At 33.5% G+C, this 22,474-nt stretch overlaps 1 long non-coding RNA gene across 1 annotated transcript; it reads left to right on the top strand.

The window, feature by feature from the left end:
* The first annotated feature begins 21,357 nt into the window (after positions 1–21,357).
* LOC139905982 (uncharacterized) lies at positions 21,358–22,474 on the top strand. Its single transcript, XR_011781162.1, has 2 exons — positions 21,358–22,335; positions 22,394–22,474. It is a non-coding gene; the product is annotated as an uncharacterized lncRNA (long non-coding RNA).

The raw sequence follows: 22,474 nt of genomic DNA, 5'->3' as shown, positions 1-22,474 counted from the left end.
CAAATCTGGAAGGTCTTAATGTAGGGGTGAAGACTGCACAAATACTTTTAGATCAACAGGATAATCTGTCGGACAAACAGGAAATTAGTAAGAATTATAACGAACGTATTGAAAAGTTACAGGAAGAAGTAACTGGTTCCACATCTGAAGTTGCAAACGCTATTGGTCTTAGAGATGACTGGAGAATTGTATTGAGAAAACGGAAAGAGGGGCTCCAGAAGCCTACGCCAAGTCCTAAACCCTTTATAAGAAGATTCTAAAAAGAACATAAAGTCCTGTGAAAGAGTTGGAATAGAAGAGATCAAAGGAAAATAGTGCTTCTGAAGATGTAAAAGACATTGGAGAGATGAATGAAAGAATGGAACCTCATACTGATTTATAAACAAACTATGAATATTAGATTCCTTAATGGGAGTTCTATTGCCAGTTATGAGAGGAGAAGAGAAATATTGAAATATGCGGCATCTTATGTTGATGCTGACATAGTGGCTCTAGTTGAAACAAGAGTAAAGGAAAACACTAATTTTTTCCCCATTACTGAGGATTACAATATAGTGTACTCCTATGCTACCCAGAGAGAAAAATTAGTGTTTTTCTTAATTCTTGTGTCAACTAGAGCCACTATGTCAGCATCAACATACTACTGATAAGAAAAGGTATTGAATACAAGACCGTGGAGCAGGACAGTGGTGGAATTTTTTTTATTTGCCATGTAAAAAAAGGAAGGGTGCCTGATAAGGCCAGTGGTGCTTTATGGCCCAAATGTTGGTAACCCCTTTTTTCCAACGATATCACCAATAAATATCTGTATGATCAGCCTGAACGAATGTCTACTATTATAATGACGATTTCATTGCTGTGAAAGACAACGTTAAGGACACAATGAATTATATCCATGGAAATAATGGCGGTTCTGTAATCAAAATCAAAGAATTGATTACTACTTTAAGAATGTGGGACGTTGCATATCACATGGAAGTATTACTGCAGCACAGAATTGAAATTAAACCTAAAGATCAGGTTATCAAATCGGCAAGACTTGACATACTTTTGGTCTCCAATGACTTGAGAGGAAATGTTCAACAACACTCGCTACTGCCAAGATTTTACTCTGACCATTATCCGATTTCTTTGACCTTGAGTGTCAAGAGGCCCAATATTAAAAAGATATGGAACCTGCATGTAAGCCATTTGTTAGAAAACAATGTGAAGAACGAGTTGTAAATTATTATAAAACGCTCTGGACAATTGTTTGAATTAGAAGTGAGTGTGGCTCCTGGCGATGAGTTGGAAAAAATGCTCAAAAGATGCAGAGTTTTTCTTAGAAATTATAGCTCAAAGATCCAAGAAAAGAAAAAAACGCTGTTCGTATCTCGAAAGCCTTATACATATATATGGCAAAAGACAGGAGTGGGAGGAGGAAGTTGAGGACTTGGTTGGAAAAGACATTAGAGGGAAGATGATCTGTTGTAAGTTAAAGATTGGAACTGAATACTTTAAGGGGCAGAAACCTCTCCAGAGAATGGTGAATGTAAAACAAGAGAAGATAAGTTTGAAGACTCTGTTCAATAAACAAGGTAGGATCACTCAAGACCCAAACAAAATTGCTGCAACTCCGAAAGATTACTACAAAACCCTTTATAAGTTTACAATCTGTACCTGAAAATAAGTGAATATATACTGCAGATTTTGTTGAAAATATAACTTGTACAGAGAGTAGTGATTGAATTCTGAATGAGGAAGACAAAAAATTTATGGATACTCAAATTATTACAGAGTAGATTTTGATTTATTTGAAAAATTATAAGAAGAAGAATAAGTCACCTTGAATTTCAGGATTCAAGATGGAGTTCTACATAACCTTTAGGGAATTGCTGGCTCCAATACTGAGTAAGGTATATGAAGAATGTTTTGAGAAGGGGCATATTCCAACTTTTATGGCGGAAGGTTTAATTTCTTTTATACCAAAAGGGAATAAAGATCCCCGGTATGTACAAAATCTTGGACTCATTACTCTTTTAAATAGTAGTTTTAAAATAATGACGGAAATACTCACTGAAAGATTAGAAATGGTTTTATGCAAAATTATAAATCGAAATTCGAAAGGGTTTGTCCCTGGTAGATCTATAGAGGACGCAGTGAGGAGTGTGCAATACTTGTTGGAGGAAAAAGAAACGACTGCGATATCAGTAGACTTTGTTTCACACATTCACATTACCAAATCATTGAAACGCAAGAATGTTGGAGACATTTTTATTCCGTATGTGGGGACATTGATTTTGAGAGCAGAATCTTGCATAAGTGGAAGTGTTCAACTAAGACACTTCATGATCCAACGTTCTTGTAGGCAATGATACCCTTTATCTGCCTATCTTTTTATAATTGCACTAGAAGAGCTAATGGCCGAATATGTGGGATATTGGTCGGCGACATGAAGGTGAAGGCATAAATTTATGTAGACGACATGACTGTCTTAGTATCTTCTTAAGAAAGAGAGGCATCAATTTTAGAATTAATGGAAGTTCTAGAAGGCTTCGGAAGTAAAAGTGGATTAAAAATGAAGACTGAAGTGATGGCTATGGGGAGCGAAACCGAAGAAAAAAAATAACAACTAAGGAAAACTACACATACTAAGCTATTAGGTATAGAGGTCGGGAGAACAATTGTTGTGAAGAAATAGAAAGTAGAATGAAACAAATGTGCTTTCACTTTCAAAATTACGGTTTGGATCTGGCTGGAAGAGTACTTATATGGAATCAAATGATCGTGTACAAGATTAGTCATTTAATGTGTTTTGTCCCATACACTGAAGAAAAAGAAATAAATAACTCACCAAATGAAGAAAACATACGAACATACAAATTTTACTTTAATAATATAGAAGATAAATCCTCAAGAAATCCTCAGTAAGGCCCTCCATTTTTTATGAGCACATTCACACGCAGCTACACACTCAATATATATAACTTTATTTCTGAAGAATAATAACAATAAAAAAGAATAGGTTCAAGAAAAAAATTAAATAATATAGCTTGTTGCTAATCCTCATCTAAAGTAAAATTAATTTTTTTATAAAGTACTTCTCTCATTTTGTTTTTTTAATATGAGTCAAACTTAACACCTGCAAGATTAAATTAATTTAGAGAGTGCCCACTCTATATTATGCTCTTTTTTTTCATTATACTGTATTGGTTGATGAATGATAATAAATCCAGAAGTACTATTTGCATTGCACCCGGTGACTTCATTTAATACATACATACATTATTTTTTACGCCCTTAGAGGGCTCTCAATTTGAATCAATATTAATTTTTAAAGACAATTTCTCGACAATTAGTAAGATTTTGATTCAAAAGCACAGTCAAAGTTGTATCAACTCACTGTATATTCAAATTGTATCCTATGCTCACATTTTAGATTGAAGGAAGGAAAAGCTCATGGTATCATATATAACCATGGGTTAAATTTTATTATCCTAATATTTTTTTTAAAGAACGATTTTACACTATTATTACCTTTTACATAGTTTTCAATATATACAAGTTTACCTAATTAGTAAAAACCTGAGAAATTGGTTAATTTTCTCATACACCTTTTCAAATTTTTAAAATGTTATTTTATTAGTTCCTGCTTCATTTTCTCATTGTAAACGTTTCCAGAAATTAAAAAAACAAAACAGAAACAGGCTAATTTTATCTTTCCAATCCTGAAATGTTTTTTTTATCAATTGTTATTATTACCTTTAATTTTCATTTATGTATATATTTTACTTAGAAACAATTTCTCTGAATCAAAATTATAGTTAAAAACGGCATTTAAAAAAGTCTGTACAGGCTTACCGATTCAAAATTTTAAATAATTACATTTTTATCAGTATATAAGTTGAAAATTGTGTCAAAACGGTAATATTATCGCTTTTTGCAATAATTTCTGGGGCAATGAATTGCACAGAAAAATATATTATCGTGACAGACCTAAAAAAGCATTCAAAAATTGAATGGTGAGGATTAAAATGATTATTTAGTTCATTAGGAAAATAGATAACGGTTTTAGCCATCAGAATGTCACTTGTTTAAGTGTTTTCTACAATATCATTATTGATATTTAATAAATTCATAATTTTACTACAATCTACTCTTATTTATAATCGGATACCTATCAATCAAGTAAAAAATAAGATGAATTTCCTAGCACACGGTTTATCTTCCTTTTATAATGTTTTCGTTTCCATTGGTTTTAATTATCTACTTCATAATAAAAAGTACATATTATACTTATAAACAGAATACAACCAAAGTATGTTCAATATAAAGCAACAATAAGTACGATATCTATATTGATAAATCAAAGTTATGAATATATATATGAATCTTTGAACCGAATCAAAACATTTTTAAGCTGAGTCAATGTAGATCTCCCAGTCGTTTAGCATGACGCATCTAGCAGGCATTACCAGGTCCTGCAAAATGGATGTACCACTACTCAACATGAGCAAACTTTTGTTCCTCCTGAGTTTCAATTAAGTAAGACGTGATAGATTGTCCAGGCTTGCGCTAAATTAAATGTTTAGGCTGGTGCCTCATCCTGCTGCAATACTTAGGACGTCTTGCCCAACTTCTTGGTGATCTTGAGGGCCTACAAGAGTACCTTGGTCTTCAACATCTCCAGTAGATGGCTGCCGTCAGCCTGTATCCAGTCTTATCGGCGACATTTTGTCTGCAGTCGAAGCCACAACCCAAAGCATCATCACAGAGGCCAGATCTTTTGTCTTGGACACGTGGCAGAGGTATTCAGAAGGGTGTCCAAAGCAAACAACTTGATTATTCTGCTTGTTGAAGACGGGCTCGACAGTTAATATTTTTCATCCGAAAAGAAGATCAAACGGTTGGCATGATGCTTCAGGTGGTTTAGAATGCGTTTGACTCTGTCCACAAGAGCATCTAGTTGCTGTCGAGTCATTAATAGTTTTTCCACGTACCTCTTGAACTTTCTCCCAACAGCCTTGATCGCCCTGGACACGGTGGAAGAAACCACTGACATCTTTTTGGCAAATTTGGCCATGGAAATAGTGGACTTGGCCTTTAACACCTTCTTGGCCACTTCTGGGATCAGTTTGGCTGTACCTCCTCTACTGGGCTCGATTTTAAGGTTTAAGGTTTGCTGGTTTCAGTGCAAATCAAAGCAGCAATCTAATTTCTTTTGGCTTCCATTTTTGTTTGCAGAAATGATAGAGGCGATTTCAATAGCTCATTGGAAAGCTTAAAAAAGTCAGCCGTGTTGTGAAACATTGAGAGTTTACAAATTACAATCCCTATACCTCGAAAAAGTTTTATATGGTAGTGGTACATCCATTTCACACGACCCTATATATATTTTTGATCCAAGAAATAACAATGTTGTCGTATTCATAAAATATTGATAGACATGAAAATTTCCTGTATAATGGCCATGTTAGAAAAAAAGAGATGATATATGAACCATTTTTCAGGTGAAGTTAGGAATTTTATTCTTATAGCATCTATACAATTTGCTCGGCATCGTTGATATTCATTTATATTTTGTCTTTTTAAATAATTTTGGAACGCCAGAAGAGAAGGACTTTTGGAACAGTTCCTTCAGAATGCCCTATGAAATTGATGAAATTATCAACCTGAAAGGCACAATTGATCTTTGGAGATTCAAAAAAGAGCCGACGATCCTAGAAATGCGTTAAAAGGCAATTTTATTGTTCAAGGACTAAGAAAGGAGCTTCCTATTGTGGTGTCTGTTAGACTGTCTCTTTATGGTATGATCCTGTTGTCATTTATGTATATTATTGAATATATAAAAGGGATTAACAACTCACAAGCAGATGCTTTGTCTCACCTTCTGGTTGATGAGTCCTGTCAATGTACGGATCCTACTGACTTATTTATGGTTAAATCCTTGTCTATGGTAAGTTCTCCAGTGTCGAAAATACTGGCTGGTGTAGGAGGTCTAAAGCCATTGAACAGAAAAAAACGGAGAATTGGTCTACAGTGTCCTAAATGGCGTACGTTCGGAAAAGAGATTTTCTATCCCTAAGAATTGGCCTGTTGTTTTTGACATCAGAGTCGTGGTACCGACTGCCCTCTGTAGAATGTACCTAGATGAGCTCCACCTGAATAACAGAGGAATAATTAAAATCAAAATGGTAGCACACAATTCCATGTAATGGCCAGAATTGGACCAAGATAATCATGAAGTTTTCTAATCATACAAAGTTTGCCAAGAACTCAGACCAAATCCTCCATCTGTGTTTACATTATTTCCTCCGGTCTAGGAGTGGGAGAGAGCACATATTGATTATGCTAAATTCTAGGGTAGTTTCATTTTAATAATTATGGAAGTAGGATCCAAATAAATAGAAGCTGGATATATTAAAGAAACTTCAACGTTATCTACGCTGATGCAATTTTTTAAATGATTCACGCGTTTTGGTTCTCCTAAAGTCATCCACTAGGAAAACGGTCTGCAATTTACAAACTCTTCATTCACATCGAAATTGTCGGAATGAGAGGTAACTCTCTCATTGTCTGCACCTTATCACCCTCAATCTAATGGCCAAGCTGAAAGAGCAGTCAGAATAGTATAAAATATTTGTTGTTCGATAATAAGTCGACGTCACTAGCCAATGGTAAATCTCCGGCAGAGTTATTAATGTCTCACTCTATGCGTACTCGCCTAGATGGTTTGTTACCCGAAACAGATAAAAGATCCCCAAATAAAATTTGCCCACTTATGGTTGTATGGGCTAGATGCTTTGGTCAAAGGTCGTACTAAATGGATGCCTGGTCGGTTACATTGACAGTTAGGAAAAACAATTTTGAGTGTGAAAGTAGGCAACGACGAAATGACTCGTCATGTATATCAACTTTGACCTCGACAGTCTCCATGATTGGGGAATTATGCTATTTGTTATTATGTTTATGTCTAATAAATCTAGACGAGAACTATGTCCCGGTGTTACGTGTAATTTTTTGTGTATACATTGTGTTAATCTTTTATGTGGACCTCGATTTTTATATTCAGTGTGTATGAGTAACCCCTTTAATATGGTCCTTGATTCACATAAAACCCTACGTACATAATCCTTTTACTACTCCGTAGTGTGCTCCCTAAATAAATTAGTTAAACACTACAATTTTAAATTGTTATTTTGAGGTTACATCCATGATGATTTCTTGAACCCATTTGGTGGTCTTGTAATACAGCCCAATTTAGTTTCCATACCTTCTCCATATGTTTTGGGAGATAATTAATAGTTACTAAATGGGCTTATGTTCAGATTGCTTTGGTGGTATGGCTGAACACCGACAAATATTATGGGAAAATGAGCTGATAGAAAAATATGTTCAAGTCTAGAGCTTTTGACAACTCCATTCTGTTTCATAAAAATTGCATACTCAGGATTATCCCTAAGGCTTGCTGCAGAATCTACCAAACCTCTCTTTTCTATTACTCCTTGAATTTATTTGATGGTTTTTTTAATTATTTTCATACACATAATTACGTATACATGACTAAATTAATGTGTCCTGGTAACACTAGGCCCTCATTTTTCATATTTTTATCTGACATGAATTTTGAATTATGTGATTCAAAAAATTCTGTACTATCAGGGTTGAATCCATAGATCGATATAAATTCTAATTTTTGTCCTCAAGATGCAAGGTTATAATAAATTATTTCCCTTCTCCACCTGTTGCTATTATTTTGGAATCAAATGTATTTTTAACTCCAATCAAAATACCCCTCGAAGAATTATTTCCCGTATTTCTTTTTGCTGGACCTTGAATTATATCATGCTCAATTGGAAACAAAGACTGCAAACTCATTTTAGGTAGTATTGTGTCCCAAAAAGATAGAAAATCGGGATTTAAATTCTCATTTCAAATTTTAAATGCTAAAAAAAAAAAAGAGGAAACTCAATCCAATTTTAACAAGAGGGTAGCCAAATAAACAGGGAGTTAGGGTGCAATAAAATAACATAGGAAAACTGTTAAAAAGTAAAAATACCTGGGTAATAACAGATGATTTTAATGATAGATATTAAGATCATTTTTTTAATAGGATAAACACTATTTTTGAATTTAAGTCCTATTAGGAGACAACTCCGTATCAGGTCGAAAAATCTTAGATATGGATCCAGATTTAGCTTGTGAGTCCAATTTGTAACTCTCATTTAAAGAAGGCTTCTTGGGTTTCAATGAGTTCAATTCATTTCGCTTTTATAATATTCTCACTCTTACCTCTAGATTCTTCAATCAAATTAACCTGAGATGAGGTGTCCTTCTTTGACTACCAGAAGATTCAACAATATCCTTCTAAGTTGAATTAGACCCCATTGATACAGCTCCATTTACCAATCCTTCGTCAGTCGTATATTCATTTTTGCCTTGTAAGTGCTCTTGTGGCGGATATTTATTCGTAGCTCGCAATTTATTTTTTTTCAATTTTTCTACATATTCTCTCCATTTTAGAAATGTATTAGAACATTCTTTTGCAAAATGTACCAAATTATATAGAAACAGGCAATGTTATCAAGGGTCTTAAATCAGTATTGCCATAAGTCTTGTTCCTGGCTTTCTGCCATCGCTACAGATCACCCATCACTAAAGATGGGATGCAAATTTCAATAAATTACTGTTTTCGTGATTAGAGAAGAGAAAAACTGTTGATGTATTTTCTCTTTTTTTATTATTATTAATTAGTGTACCCCTGTACAATATAATTCATTTAAGCTCAATTTAATTAATATTGTTAGTAAAATGCTTAAAAATTATCTACCTTTGTCTAGATTGAAATTAATTGAAGCATTGTAATTTTCTAGCTGCCTACCAGATGACAACAAAATATTATATCGAATACGTTGTTGTAAGTAGCCTTATATTCCCCAACCATAGTCAAACGACACTGATAAATTATATATGATGAGTTTATATATGAAGAATGATCAATATTAATCTCAACCCAATCAACAAGGCTGTAACCGCTTAACTAGGGAGTCTTTTTCACTTGTAAGCTTGACTATTGTTGAACATTTACGCATTGAGCTAGAGCCAGTTAAAACCAAATTGAATACATTAATAGAGGAAATTCCAGCTTAAATCAATTTACAAGACCTATCAAATTCCGAGGAGACAATTTACAGGAACACATATATTGTAAATGGTAAAATACAGAAATATGGACAAAAAAAACTGCTTGAATGGTCTCATGGGGGGGTAGCTTCAAATGGTATAGATATAATCTAAAATTATCGCTAATGGTTTTTTGAATACATTTGTAATAGTTAATATGAACTTCTATATTGTATCATTTTTCATCATTAATTTGTTTGATTTTTCTGTGTTTAACTTCTATTAAAATTTCTTAATTTTTGTTATAGTTATTCGATTTTTTTATTTTAACCATACTTCTTTTACTTAATATCATAAATGCACGTTATAATTCTATAACTTATCAATTAACTAGTAATTTAAACCCACGACTAAGAAATTATTTTAATCCATAAGAATTCTTTTATATCAGAAATAATTTCAAATGACTTATAAAATGATGAAATATATCCCAATTGACAAAACCCCAGTGGTATGGTGGATGGATATTTTAAATAAATTACCCTATGTTTCCAAGTTAGCTGCACAACTATCGAAACATTTGTATCATGTGAAATAATAATTTCAATAGCTGGTGCTATTATTACTGCTCCTCAGTCTTGATTATTATCGGAGAATGTAGAAAAGCTCATTTTTTAGGAAAAAAAAAAAAAAAAATCATGAATAATAGTATTATATAAAGAATATAGATTTCACATCAACCTTTCATTTTCAGAGCAGTTAATTAAATTCAGGAATCATTTATTGGTAGAGAAAAGAAATTATTTACGAATAAAATATCGAAAAAACTTGAAAAATTATATTAATTATAATAAAAAAACACATTTTACCATTATACTTTAACGAACCGCGTACAGTGAAGGTTGTACCACAGAGCATATACATATAGAGGTCTAGTAAGACAATATTGTGACTAATGTTGATAGTGGCTCTCTGGTGCGCCCAATCTGTATAACTAGTCTTATGAGCAATCACAAGGATGATATAAACTATGACCGAAATAATATTTATTGCAAATTTCTATGACATGATGTTAAAATGTGACAACAGTTACGAATGCTTTATAATTTTTAGTTTCTTTTGGCTCTTTTTGAAAAAGTGTTCTTTAGCTTGTTATTGATCTATTTAACTTTAATGTACAAGTACGAGCAATATGTAGAGCTATATTTTTACATACGTAGTCTTGGCAAAATGTTGGAGGCCATATATACTTCAGAATAGTGATGTTTAGGAGCTTAAGAATCCCATTACATGATAAGTGATGAAAGAGGCAGAAGTTGATCTCAAGTAAAATGGGAAAAGGGTTGATGAGTCTGTATCGTATCTTTTCAGCCACAAGAACATTTAACTGGTTTCAATTTAAGTTATAAACACAGTTAACTTTGTGCTTAGGTTACTGCATGTCTCACAAGAAGCAAGTAGCAACTTGTTGAGATTTCTTAAACAATATCCAGCAAAATATTCTAATGCTTGATTCTCTGCAGCACATCAAGGATGGGGTCAAAATCTACTCCTTTCCGCAATGATATCTCATAGACAATTAAGTTGCCTAATCGATCCTTTTATTCCAAAGTGTTACATCTCAATGTCAATAGCCTTAGCAAATTAAGACAGAACCTGTCATTCAGGAATTCAATTTATCGAAGTACAATAAGTTCCTCCGGCCTTTTTCATTTTGGATTAAGGGCACTAAAAAGTAAATGAGCTAAGTGAAATTTTTTATCAAACCATTAAAATGTGGTAGTAATATTAAAGTGTCTTTGAAGGGGCTTAAAGTTTATTCTAACTAACTTACCTAATTAATATTCGTTGAAAGATTTAATTTTTTGAAGATTTATTTACTTATCTGTTGATCCACATTGAACATTTGGGAGGGTTAATGTCGCACATTTGCCAATAGTGCTTGCCTGAAGATAGACCTTTATATTTATATGATCTGTGGTTGTACTGCGTTTTGTACCGAACCTTGGGTTTGGCATACCGTCCCGGCCCTACTAGACTCTTCTTTTTTTACTTAAAATTTATTGCTGCTGACCGTAATATCCGTACATGAATGTAAAAAGAATCTTAAAAAAAAACTAAGGGAAAGAATACGACTGACTACACATTGGGGTGTTTGTACTACTGCAGCAGATCCTACTTACCAGTTCAGCATGGAAATTGTTATCAACAATTCCTGATATTTTTGTTCATTTAATCAATTTTAAACACGAACATATCTTCTTCTTGCATTACTTGATATTTTTCATACGGGAGTATCGGGCATTGGTTTATAAGATAGTTTGCACTCTGCGATTCTTTCATGTAAATATTACATGTTGCATTTATCCATTTACTCAGGTGGGCAAAAAATGCCTCATGACCTGCAGTTTATATAATAAGTTTGATTTTCTCACGTCCAAGTTTGACAATTATTGGCTTTGGCTCATTCAACTTAATATGTGCACGTTTCATGCATTGGTCTTCTTTGTATCACTTGCATCAGACTTTGCATCACTCGCTTAATAACGCTTTTAGGGAGTCCAACCAAAATTTGGTTATGATTCTTAGTCTCTATTTTTGCAGGCAATATGCAAATTTTTGTCCTATCACATAAGTATGCCCTTTGAACCATTCAAGATATACTTTTACCTCTGTTCAATATTTGTTTGCTCTTTTTGGCTTCATCACTTGTAGTACAGAGATTGATAATAGCAGCAATGACTGATTGAGAATCTGACCGAACTATACCCTTTCTTAACAGGTTCTCTTGCATGAGAAGAGCTTTCAATGATTGTGAGATGGTGAATACTTCTGTTTGAAAGACCAATGCTTCTTTATTCAACAAGGTCGATGATTGGTAAATGGACAACCCACCGCGAGTGATAAGCCATCCTGCGCCTGTTTTTCCTTGTTCATCTATGGGTCTGTCTGTGTATATGACTGTGTCAGAGTTGTCAATCTGGCAGTTGTTGATCCAGATAAGATTCCCATTGATGAAGTCACTTGGTTGATTCAATTCACTTTAATCAAGTAATGTATCAAAGGAGAAACGATGCATACGGCGTATCACGACGCATAGGCAGATTACCAATGCCATCCCAGGTGTACCTTAGAAAATACCTTGTTCTCCATCATAAATCCGTTACTTGTTTATAGAGTTCAAGGGGAGTGAAGCGCAAAAAAGTCTCTATTCCTGAAGTCAGCGTGAGTCATCCTCAAGATTACCTTTCATTGAAAGGTATTTAATGTCTTAATTCCACCTTTCCTTGAATTAATGGTGTGTCCTCAAACAAGAAAACCATAGGTGATGAAGGAATGATCATGGCCTCGTAAAGCCAGATCACTTTATTTGAGGTGAACCCCCACTTTTTTCCTATAATTGCCCTACCCATGTTCCAGATATAGGCACACTTGACAGTTTTTTATTCGATGTCTTCGGTCAAGGTGAGTCATTGATCGAAAGTTACACTCAGGTACTTCATTTACATTGCATATTCCATTACTTTCCCACCCATATCTAATCGTTGGAAGTATTAAGATCTTAATTTGTATGCCTTTACAAAGGCTAAAGTTTGATTGAAGATGAGCTCATTTACTCATTCACCTCATTCACAAACCATATTTATTGATTCCTGCATTACTTTGACAAGTAGTGTGACGATGTGTTCCACCTATCAATAGGATGACATCATTAGCATAGTCCACAGCTTTGACTGTACCTTCCAAAACTTGGTCAAAAGAGTTTCCATAATAATGTACCAGACCGCAGGAAATAACACTTCACTTTGAGAAACCTAACCTCATTTTAGATTGACAATGATTTTTTCACCTTTTAGTACGGATATTACTGTTCGAGTATTGAAAAGACTTCGATACGAAAATCTGATAATCTCTGCTATTCCCAGTTTTCGCTATTTCTATATTTGCATAGCGGAATTATACAGGTAGTTGCATAAATACGCGGACTAATTTTTAAACGCTTATATCTCGAGGTTCCGTGACTGGAAATAAAAAATTCCACCACAAGTAACTCGGTAAATCTTTTGGCTTTGTTTTTGTTTTTCTTACTCGCATCAAACAAAGTCGTTTACGATGAATGACGAGGCCATATGTCATATGGTTGCCACTCTCCTCCACGTCGGTAGGTCTGTCAAGAAGATAATCAAGAGCACTGGACTATCCAGGACTACTGTGTTCAAGGTCCAGAAGCTCCTCAATGAGGGAAAAGATCTGAAAGACCTGCCCATACCTCTGGAATGACTCATGATTGGCTCGCTACCAACATGCCATTTTGGGACAAAAACATTTGGCCACCTCAATCACCTGAATCCCCTCGACTACAGTGTGTGGTGGCAAATTGAGAAGAAGGCCTGTGCTACCCGCCACTCGAATTTGGACTCACTGAAGGCCAGCGTCAATGAGCAATGGACAGCCATGGAAGACCATTACATCATCAATGTGTGCAAGGGCTTCCGCAGGCGCTTGGAGGGTGTCATAGCAGCTGATGGTGGTTATATTCAATAATTATTTTAAATTTTATACCAGAATAAAATTTCTATTATATAATTCTCAAAAAAATACATCAAATGAATTTTATTACACATTTAATCATTTGCCACGAATAGTCCGCGTATTTATGCAACTACCAGTACATAGTAAAAACTTACAGGATTTTGTACATTGTTACTGATAAATAGATTTTTGGAATAAGTCTGTTGCGTGTGATAAGACCTTCTCTGTTGATAGGCCCTTTTTTTAACCCGACTAAAAAATATACATATTTTTAAAACATTTATTTTTTCATGTAAAATATTTTTTGTGTCTAGATAGCTCACTCCTTTCCCTCTATCATTGTAATTATGAGGATTAACGATTTATTGAGTTTTGACTATGATTAATAATGATTATGTTAGAAAAAGTGAATTATTACTGTTTCGCTAAAGATGAACATATTTCAATATTATACAAAAAATATAATGAGATATATATGAAAGACTTATATATTTTTTAATTCCAGAAGAACAAAATTGAGTCATTTCATTTTTATAGTTTTAAAATACTAGTCAAGTTTCATAACCATACTTTGTAATAATGGAAAAAAAAATATTTAAAAATCCACAAAATCTCAATACAGAAACTTTTAACTGAACTGTCAAACTCCAAAATACGTTCAATCAGCCCGAAATTTGGGATGGAATAGTGTTTCATCTGCAACAAATATAGTTAATTATTATATCTATTTCTAAAATTATAATTTTCGGCCCACTCTCCTTTATGTGCTCCAGATTATGATAATTGCCCGTCACCCTATATCTACTAGTATTTTTTTAAAAGTTTCCTTGTGAGCAAAGTAGGGACCCCAAACTTCCAGTAACATTTAATTACTATTATATACCAACCACACGGTAGCTATAACATAAGAAAACTAGATTTGTTGAAGTTCATGTCTCTAAGTGTGAAAGTTTCGGAGTAACAACGAAAAAGGCAACACTTTTGCGTGCCAGTGTCTTTGAAGAGAAGGTTGCAGAGAACGTTGGCAATTCTTCTTCCAAAACAAATTATTCAGATTAATCCTTTTTATTAGACCGTTATAAATTACATTTAAATTAGCAAAAATTAAAGTGTTATAAATTTATTTATAAATTGATATATTTTATTTAAAATACCGTATCAGAGTCAAATTAAATATCTTTCATCAATTGAAGGTTTTTAACTTTATTTAACATTCTTGGATATCTCAATATATCCCAGAGCCTATAAGTGACCTAAATAATGGGATGCATGTAATGTTATGCCAAACCTTATGTAGGACCGAGAACTGCTGTTCAGTTTGGTACCATCCAGTTCCACTTGTCGGTACTTAAATAAGGTATAATTGACCCATGATGACGTCCATAGGAGGTTTTTTTCTTTTTATGTATTTTGTAATAAGAATAAAATAAATTACATAACTAAGCAAAAATACTATATATATTCGTATTATATTGCATTATAATGAAAATATGAATATTTTTTGCAAGATATGTGCACTGCTCTGAATACATATCTTATACATTTCATTTGGCTTAATAAACCTTACACATTTAAAAGAAAAAAATCCAAGGCCTCAGCAAAGGACAGATTTCAAGGACTGCCATTATTTAGGACTAGTCCTAAGATTGGACTGGAACGAACAAATAAGGACCAAAACAACACTATTTCTATGTTTATTGTGGGGAACCAAAATCTGACCAAATATTAATACATCAATATTCGATAGCATATTTCAAGAACAAGAGATTTTATATAATAAATCTTCATTTCATTAAGCTATAATTTATTTAATATGATTCCCATTGGCTGCCACAGCAGCCTCCCAACGGTTTCTATATATTGAGCAATCCTTACTGATATAGGGCAGATTTATTTTATCCAGGCTTTCAAATCATCCACATTCCCACAGGCTTTCCTCTTTATAACGCTCGATATGCTTTAATCTACTGGATTCAGATCTGGTGATGATAATGGCCACGTAGATGCAGGCCAAACATAAAATAAATTGGACTCAAACCAAACTTTGGACTTTATTTTTCAAGTTGACCCAGATACCTCAAATTTGTTCCTAACTACATACATAGTAGTGCAGGGGCACCTCAACGGGTTGGCAATGTCCCTAGGCTTTTCCCTAGTGCATAGCAAAATCTGGATGTTGTTTAGGTTTTGTTTGTTCCATGATTTAAACTTATTTGGTTGGTTTCGACCAGTGGCTAAAAAAAGGCCCAATATTGTCGACTCATAATAAAATATAATAAAACATTATGATAAAGTATAATACAACTATAAGATAAAATTTAATGAAATAATATGGTAAAATGAAATGATACAATGCGGTGTGGAATTAAAGTAGATGTGGATTATTTTTTTAAAGTCTCTTAAAACCACAAAGTGAAGACATTCTTCTCACCTCGTCGGGGAAGCTGTTCCATATCCGTATAGTTCAATTAAAAAAGCTATGTTGGAGGTAATTAGTATTTGCCGATGGCTGAACTAAGTAAAAATGGGAAGACAACCTAGTGTTGTACAGCTTACTACATACTTTGGGCTTGATATTAAAAATAGTCAGACCATTAATAACTTTAAACATCATATCCACATTCGTTAGTTTCCTCCTATTTTCAAGTGACAACAGCCCGACTAGATGTAAACCAACATCATAGGATATATCGCCGAATACCATCTAATTAAGCGCTTCTGTACATTTTCAAGAGGCCTGATTTCCTTTCTATACATTTTTATACAATAAAAACTAAAAATTAACTAAGTTACTCCGAAATTGTCTTCATAAAATCATAAAACCTTGTTAAAAATTTCAGAATTGTAACTTTAGTGCTAACTCTTCATTTACAATCCCAATGGACTGGCAGAGGAATGATTCATCGGACTTTTTTTAAATATTTTTTTTTTTTTTTAATCAATGTTTAGTTCTCTTACTAGAAATTGTACATTGGTTAAGAGCAAACTCATGATTGTGTTCATCCATACTCTGGACTGATTCTGCTAATATAAAAATATCTTTTCGATTACAAAATTTTGTGGGAACAAGAATTGATGCTACTTCTGGAGTAATTAAAGTTTTCCTTCCTCTTTTACAATTTGATTGAGTAGACCCTAGTTCTTCTCCCTCCTCAATAGTTCCGCTGTATAAATATAATACAAGTGTAGTTCCATGCCAAATGGATTTAAATTGTAAACAAAAGTACTTCAGGTGTACATCTCAGAAATGATGCTTCAATGAGGGCGCTTTGATATATAGGACACATTTGAAGGACCGGTAAATGGGACTAATTTAACTTTGCAAATTTGGAACCAATACAATTAAAACAAAGAATCATGTTTTGCAGAAGGAAATTAGTAAAATGTAAAAAGATTGCCCCCAACAAGTCAATTATGTATTAGTTATCTCTTCAACTATTTCGCATTGTCATTCATATTATGAATATTTTTTTCTCAGAATAGCATAAATATATTTTGATTAAATGACGTCATTTTAAAAAGAAAATTACAAAACATAAAAAGCTGTACTGTGAACTGTTTTCATGATAATCGAGGAAGAAGGAAATTTTTTCGAAAAAATTGGGAATTTTCAAAACTTTGAGGCTCTTGAGCTCCCACTAAATATTTTTCAATTTCGCTGAAACTTAGCCGATTGTATTTTTCATCAATAGGAACAGATTATGATCCAACGATCCGGAGATTTCAACTCAATAAAAAATAAGAATGACCCTAATGGTTATGATATCGAAACCAAAGCCAAATCGTCCCAACGGAAGAGTGCAATGGAAATATCAAAGAATCACCGAATACGTAGTAGCATAAAAAAATATAGCATATCAAATTTACAAAATTTAAAAAGTCATTTTACTTTTTGAGCACACCTCGTTTATATGATGTGAAAACATAATTGGGTATATTACCTTTTATTTATGTATAAAAAGAAAATTATCGGCCAGCTACCCTAACTTTATTTTTTTTAAATGTAAACATCTGGACATACTTTAAATAAAAAGGTTTTGTACATTATATAATATAAATTTTTAATATTAAGAATCAAGCAAAAAAGGGGTATCGAAATGTAAAACTTTTGATGGCAATATCCTTGCCGTCCTTCTTACCTCGAGATTTAAAAAAAAAAATTAACTTTATTTATTTGGAGAGATAACATATATTTATAATCCTTTTAGGGAATAATTAGTTCTCTAAAAAAAAAAGTAATAAACAATAAATAACAATGACTTTTGTTAAATTTAATGAATAAGAAAATCCCATAAGTAAAATACATTAATAGCATCGAATTTTTATATGATAAATCAATCAAAAAATGACTACAAATATACGGCTTTTAACTTGAGTAGGAACTCAATTATCAAGCTAACTAAGCATCTAAACAACTTTTAGGGAATATAAATATACAACAATAAGCTATAATGGGGGAAAAAATTCATAGGGGAAGTTTTCTAAAATTGTGAAAAATCGATAGAGGAACATTAAACTTTTATCAGACAAAGGAAATCTTATTGGATCGCCGCCATAGCTCCATGAAGTTAAATCAATCTTGATGAAGAAAGATGAAAATCTTTCTGCAGGTGCATTGCTCTAAGATTTTTACTTTGATGGGCTCTATAAATATTTTTCTGCAATCAAGCTTTAATAGCTTGAAATGGAATGTTCCAGTACTCGATTTTTATCATTACGGCTTTTCGAAAGGAGTCCAAATAACAATAAAAGGGATACAAACTTCTCTGTTAGTCTTTAGAAGTTCAATGTGATAAACTCTCCTTCAACTTTGAGAGCCAGGAAACTGACAAAAGTATGAATTATAGAAATCTAAATTTTTAACATAACCTTTACAGGTAACGATAAAATAAATCCAGCCTTAAGCCTTATATGACATTAGGAAATATTTTTTTCCAATCCTTTATATTTAAGATTGAGATCATAATCGTGTGTTTCCATTCGCAAATTAAATGTAGCAACTCTAGAAAATCATTAGATATTTACAATATACAGGGCGTTAAAATCAAATGGGCCCTTGCGTGCACCGGCAATTTTCGTTATGATGCAGGTGTCTGATGACGTCTCTTTTTTTTGGCGGCAGAGATATAAAGATGATTGAATTTAAATAGTTAGAGACGGGGTTGCAACGTGACAATGAATTTTGTCCACAACCACATGGAAATATCAAATGGCGAGGTTTCAAATGTGACTGGTGTCCCAATCCAGGCAGTCCAACATATTCGTAAGGCTCTTCTTAGATCCCAGATCCTTCCTCATCCGCTAAGAAAGTAAGGATTATGTTATGCCTCCTCACATTTTCAAAACGGGTCGGAGGTTCAATGCGGACATTTTTCTGAAGATGATGGGCAAATTGTGCCGCTTTGAATCCTGCAAATCGTTGGAGGTGGGCATTGGGTCTGGTAACAAGACTAAGCATAATGTCATGTCCCAGACAGGTCTCAGAAGTGGTTGAGTGAGCACTGCTATGACTTCATTGGGTAGGAAATATAGCTCCCGAGCTGTCCGGACCTTAATATGATGAATTATTTTGCCTTGTGTTATTTTGAATCTACAAACAAGTTGTTCATCTCATGCCATCAAGGGCCCTCTGATTCCCTCTATCAAGGAGACAATGACCAACATACCAAGGAATTACTTTGTCAACGCCTACTCCTCTTTTCGTGATTGATGCCGGAAGTGGATGCTTCGAATGAGCTCTTTTTTAACAATTATATGTTCAATTCAATTTTCAAGTAAACCTGCCAAAAAATGTGGCTAGCAACGCCACTGTTGGGCGTGTACGTATGATGTAAAAAAAAACTTCTTTTTTTTTCAAAATTGTTTTAATGTTAATTTAGCACAATCATGTCCATAAAATTAATCCTTTTATTAAATTAATCTCTAGAAAATATCATTGGATCTAATTTATCTTAATGATTGTATTGATGTATCAATGTCCTATTATGTTTAAATTTTGTTTCTTTCAAAATGTGTAAAAATAATTTGGAGACTGAATGCCTTGTTATCAAATTCTAAATCATATTTAGAGTTGAAATTAGAAACAGATAGTTTAGCAAGTAGGTATATACAACAAAATAAGGAGGTATAATAAAATTAAAAGATAATCAAAAAGAGACTAAATCGGTTTTACTTTTTACTGCGTTTTACATTTTAATATGTATTAAGATTCTGCAGTCGTAGTTTTTATTTCCCAACTTTTTAAATTATTAATGGATGTAGTATTGTGTTGGACTGCAAATTATTTTGTCCACTTCAGTCTCAAGCCCAATTGTATTGTCCAAAGGACTGTTGTTCCTTAGTTTAGAGTTTTCACTGACGTCATAAATTGCATCATAACACTTTCCAACAAAATCAACCTTTTTTGTATGCACAAGAAAAGTATATGCTTAACTTAGTACAATTTGATCCCCTCATTCCAAATGTGCTCTTATTTTTTCTCTCATAGCCTTGTGGCCTTCAGAGGAAGGCCATACATTTTTGATATGTATGCCTATTTTTATGCTTCAAAGCTGTTTTAAGCTCTTGGTGTTGAAGATAGGGATAAGTTATATTAATATATTTTAAAGCCGAATGTTAAAAAATTCTAAAACCGTTTTTAAAATGTTTGCATCATACTTTTAACTCGAATTATCTTTTTTTAAAGTGGAAAATAGTATCACCTTTTTCTGAAAACTACGAGGCAATGAGAGAAAAAATTTAGGCCATATTTGTAATTAGGGGATCAAACTGTACTAAGTTGAGCACATACTGTTTTTGTACCATTTTTTCTGTTGCACAGTGATAATTGAAGGAGAATCTTGGAGGATGAATGTTAATAATATTTTTACTAAATAAAAAGAACATAATTCCAATAAATCTTGATGAAAACATCATAAAATGGCTTTAAGGATAAAAATATACTTAACATCTGCATTGAATACTACATAGTCCTAATGTTAAGCGAATATGTATATTTTAATTAAGTAAAAACAATATATGTATATATTGAAAATACCTATTCCTTGTCTTCGTTGTCCCTATGATATGTCTAAATTTGTATCGTTTTTCTTGTAAAAATGAAAAAAGGAAGATATTAATAATAAGGGAAAAATATCTAATAGATAATTTTTATCTACAATATGGAAACGAGATTCTATAATAACATACTTTTAATACATTTTCGGATTATATAATATTTATATAATGAAACTAGACAATAGAGAAATAATTTTTTTGATGGACAGTTAGGTTTATGTCATTATACTTGTTGCTCCCATTTTAACATCCAACCGTTTATTATTTTCCATACTAGTTATATTTTATTTATTGTTATTCATATCATACATGTAGATATATACAAAAAATAACATAACATAATATGAAATTGCAAGGAGGAATTGTGTTATATTAACATGAATAAGTATTATATTTAAAATTATACCCCCTTACTAATACTTACACCGAAAAACAATTAAAAATTCCAACGATCAAATATTTATATAATAAAACACACACTAAACAATTGAAAACATAATAATCATTCCATTTGTATCCCTCAAGAAAAGCATTCATACCTCTGAACAATTGTTTTTAAACTAGTCATATATCTAGTTGAATCTGACAATTTACATTTGTCAATGTCAATAGCATGACTCTAGGAATCACTACCCATATTTAGCTGCTGAGAACACAATTATTGTTTTGTATTTAATATCTCCTTACATGTTTTTATCTTCTTGTATATTCGTCTATGTATTATAAGTACTGTGTTTTACGTGTTATAAATAGTCTCGTCTTTTGTAAATATATTAGAGTATAGTTAGAAGACACATGAGCATATAAACAGTGTAGTTTCATTCCTCCACGCCATTTCTTCCTCTCATCTCTCCCGGTCATCCTGGATTTCTCCTATGATAAAGAAGTTTGACTCTCTCGTTCGTCAAGACGCAACTTTGGCGACGAGGATGGGATCAGGATCACGTGACCTCCCTGCTGTGGGATCGTCGGCGAAGCTAGCCCTGTTGGAGTTGGGTAGCCCTTTTTCGTCGATGGGGAGAACGCTCGTTCGTCTGCAGAAGGCGGAGCAATATGGACTGTGCCTCAGTTTGGGCCTCGTGGAGGAAGGAAGAGAACCTTGGTCACTTTCAAGAAGTGAAGTGTGTGTCCGGGTCAGGGACCACATAATTAAAAATGGATTTATTCCTACGCAATTTTGGTTCTCTACTGTTCCTACTCTCCCGTTCACATCATTGGTTAATGGATGTGGAACGGTCTCTCTTCTGGATCATCCCGAGTTGGATGAGGGTACATCGAGCAAGATGTCTCCCAGGGACGAGCAGGGTGCTCGGGTCCTTAAAACCTCAACAAGGGTGAATGTTATTTCTCCCAGGGACGAGCAGGGTGCTCGGGTCCTTAAAACTTCAACAAGGGTGAATGTTATTTCTCCCAGGAACGAGCAAGGTGCTCGGGTCCTTAAAACCTTTATGAGGAGTATTGTCCTCCTTTCTCCGGTGCGCATGCTGAGAGCACGGCACGTCTATGGAGATAAAGTTTTGCAGCACAAGGAAGAATGTTTTGTCCGCGCCTGGACATGGATGGAGCGGATCTATAGGCTGCTGTTCATGGAGAGGAACCTGTGTAAGCACCGCCATGGATTTGGTGCTTGGGGGGTGATGTTATGTATTTAATATCTCCTTACATGTTTTTATCTTCTTGTATATTCGTCTATGTATTATAGGTACTGTGTTTTACGTGTTATAAATAGTCTCGTCTTTTGTAAATATATTAGAGTATAGTTGGAATACACATGATCATATAA

The sequence above is a fragment of the Lepeophtheirus salmonis genome, chromosome 7 (genome assembly GCF_016086655.4).
Source record: "Lepeophtheirus salmonis chromosome 7, UVic_Lsal_1.4, whole genome shotgun sequence".
Taxonomy (NCBI): Eukaryota; Metazoa; Arthropoda; class Copepoda; order Siphonostomatoida; family Caligidae; genus Lepeophtheirus; species Lepeophtheirus salmonis.
The sequence above is the reverse complement of the archived record's forward strand: the minus strand, read 5'-3'. Positions and strand labels throughout refer to the sequence as shown.